Source organism: Bison bison, unplaced genomic scaffold (assembly GCF_000754665.1).
Source record: "Bison bison bison isolate TAMUID 2011002044 unplaced genomic scaffold, Bison_UMD1.0 scf7180017864263, whole genome shotgun sequence".
Taxonomy (NCBI): domain Eukaryota; kingdom Metazoa; phylum Chordata; class Mammalia; order Artiodactyla; family Bovidae; genus Bison; species Bison bison.
In genome coordinates this window covers 12258207-12261597 of record NW_011494835.1, presented here as the reverse complement: position 1 = coordinate 12261597, position 3391 = coordinate 12258207, and the positions used below count along the sequence as shown (strand labels likewise).

The 3391-nt window shown below is 36.5% G+C and overlaps 1 protein-coding gene across 7 annotated transcripts in view; it reads left to right on the top strand.

Moving 5' to 3' along the window:
• The window catches only part of PDLIM5 (PDZ and LIM domain 5), a 235490-nt gene that overhangs the window by 44575 nt on the left and 187524 nt on the right, over window positions 1-3391 (top strand). The window lies entirely within an intron of this gene.

Sequence of the window (3391 nt, the reverse complement as noted above, 5' to 3'; positions counted from 1 at the left end):
TAGTTTGCTGCTGCTGCTAAGTCGCTTCAGTCGTGTCTGACTCTGTGCGACCCCATAGATGGCAGCCCATCAGGCTCCCCCGTCCCTGGGATTCTCCAGGCAAGAACACTGGAGTGGGTTGCCATTTCCTTCTCCAATGCATGAAAGTGAAAAGTCAAAGTGAAGTTGCTCAGTCGTGCCCGACTCTTAGTGACCCCATGGACTGCAGCCTACCAGGCTCCTCCATCCATGGGATTTTAGTCATGTATGGATGTGAGAGTTGGACTGTGAAGAAAGCTGAGTGCCAAAGAATTGATGCTTTTGAACTGTGGTGTTGGAGAAGACTCTTGAGAGTCCCTTGGACTGCAAGGAGATCCAACCAGTCCATTCTAAAGGAGATCAGTCCTGAATATTCATTGGAAGGACTGATGCTAAAGCTGAAACTCCAGTACTTTGGCCACCTCGTATGAAGAGTTGACTCATTGAAAAAGACTCTGATGCTGGGAGGGATTGGGGGCAGGAGGAGAAGGGGATGACAGAGGATGAGATGGCTGGATGGCATCACTGACTCGATGGATGTGAGTTTGAGTAAGCTCCGGGAGTTGGTGATGGACAGGGAAGCCTGGCGTGCTGCGATTCATGGGGTCGCAAAGAGTCGGACATGACTGAGCGACTGAATTGAGGTAAACTGTGCTTTCTTACCTAGTAGAAGTTTAGCTCATTTTTGGTGCATTACAGACAGTATTCAAATACATCTTCGTGTTTCCATTATGGAAATGAAGAAGAAAAATAGCCTTATAATCCCAGTAGGAAGTATATACTACCAAAATATTATTTTCTGTGCATATAAATGTTTATTTTAAAATTCAGAAATGGAATCACTGTTGTAGCCTAAATTTTTAGATTTATTGATATTTAATTGGCATGCAATATACTGCTCCTATTTAAAGTGTAAAATTTAATAACTTTGGACATATTTATACACCGCTAAAACTACTGTCACCACAATCAAGAGAATGATCACAATATATTAATCACTCCTATATATTTCTTGGAAGCTCTTGTGGTCCCTTCCCTCCAATTCCCCCACCCTCATCTCCTCATCCCAGGCATCCACAGGTATGCTTTCCATCACTATAGATTAGATTGTGTTTTCTAGAATTTTATATAAATAGAACTATATAGTATACATTTTTTTGGTGTGAATTTTTTCACTCAGCATGATAATTTTGCGGATTCTTGCATGCTATAGCTAAGAGTAGTTCATTACCTTATAGTACTGAGTAGTATATCTTTGTGTAGATACAGCATTGTTTGTTTATTGCCTGTTGTTGGATGTTTGGATTATTTCCCAATTTCTGTTAATTTACAAAGAAAGCTGCAGTGAACATTCATCTACAAGTCGTGGTAAAGATGTGTGCTCTCATTTTTCTTGGTTAAGATACCTAGCAGTGAAATGGTAGATTATCTGGAAGGTATATGTTTAACTTTTTAAGAAGTTTCCGAACAGTTTTCCTAAGCGGTTGTACCATTTTACGTTTCCATCAGCAGTGTATGAGCCTTTAGTTTTCGTGCATCCTACCAACACTTTGGTAGGATCGGTATTTTTAATTTTAGCCGTTCTAATAGGTATGTAGTATCTTTTTGTTAAATCAAGGATGAATTGTTAGAGTCTTCAACATATGGTGTACTCTTTAAGTCTTTTTTTTTTTTTTAACTGAAATGAAATCACTTAACAAAAGTAACCATGTTAAGGTGAAAAATTCAGTTGCAGTTCAGTACATTCACAGTATTGTATAACTACCACCTTTATTTAGTTTCAAAACTTTCCATTATCCCAAGAGGAAATCCCATCCCCATTAATTAGTTACTCCCCACTTCCCTTTCCCCTCAGCCTTTGGCAACTATCAACATGCTTTCTGTCTCTTACATTTACCTAGTCTGAGTATTTCATATGAACGGAATGATACGATATGTGATCTTTGGTGTTCAACTTCTTGAACTTACTGTAGTGTTTTTGAGGTTCATCCATATTAGCAGATATTAGTACTTCATTCCTTTTTATTTTGGAATAGTCTGTTGTATGGCTGTATCACATATTTTTTGTCCATTCATTAGTTGATGGATATTTAGGTTGTTTTTAATATTTGGCTATTGTGAATGTAGATGCTGTAGACATTCATGTACACGTTTTTTGTGTGGACATATGTTTTCATTGCTTTGGGTATATACCTGTGAGTGGAATATCTGGGTTGTATGGTAAATCTATGTTTAACCATTAGGAAGTGTGAGACTGTTTTCCAAAGAGGCTGCACAGTTTTATTTCCTAACAGCTGAGTTATAAGGATTCCGCTTCTCCACAGTGTGTTCAACACTTGTTACTGTCTGTAGTCATCTAAAGTGGGTATGAACTGGTGTCACTGTTGTGTTGATCCGCATTTCCTTGATGGATAGTGCTTTATGGACATTTGAAGCACAAGTGTTTTTAATCTTGATGAAGTCCAGTTTATATATTTTTTCTTTTGTTGCACCTTCAGTGTGACATCTAAGAAAGCTTTGCCAAATTCAGAGTCTCAAAGATTTACTCCAGTATTTTGTTCCAAGAGTTTCATAGTTTTAGCTATTGCATTTAAGCTGATGATCTGTTTTATTTTTGTGTGTGGTGTGAGGGAGAAGTCCAGTTTCATGCTTTTGCATGTGGATATGCAGTTGTGGAAAACTGTCTTTTGGTTTTAATTTATTTCCTTAAAGACTGATGTTGTTGAGTATCTTTTTTTAATTAAAATTCTTTCCAGCTTTACTGAAATATAATTTGCATATAACATGTAGGTTTAAAGTGTGCAATCTATATTAAAGTATATAATGTATATATTTTGAAATGATCACCACGATAAATTTAATTAACACATCCATCACTTCATCTAATTGTAATTTTTTTTTTGTAGTGAGAACGTTTAAATTCTACTGCCCTAGCAACTTTCAAGTATATAATACACTATTGTTAACTGTAGTCACCATGATGTATGTATTAGATCCCCAGAGCCATTTCATCTTATAACTGTATTGAGTATCTTTTGTTTGCTTTTTTGCCATCTGTGTATTTTCTTTAGTGATATATCTTCTACTTTTTCATTTAATATGTCATGGACTGAAATCTTAAGTATGTAGATCATTCAGTTATTGACATAGAAAGAGATCTCATTTCATAATCCTTTTAATGATGGAATAGTATTTAATTTCATGAATATATTATGATTTTTAAATGTTATACCTTGAAGGTGGTTATTTACTATTAAAAAAGCTATTACCCTGTACTCTTATTTGACAGAAGTAAGTACTTAGGTTTCCCTGGTAGCTTGGACGGTAAAGCATCTGCCTACAATGCGGGAGACCCGGGTTCGATCCCTCGGTC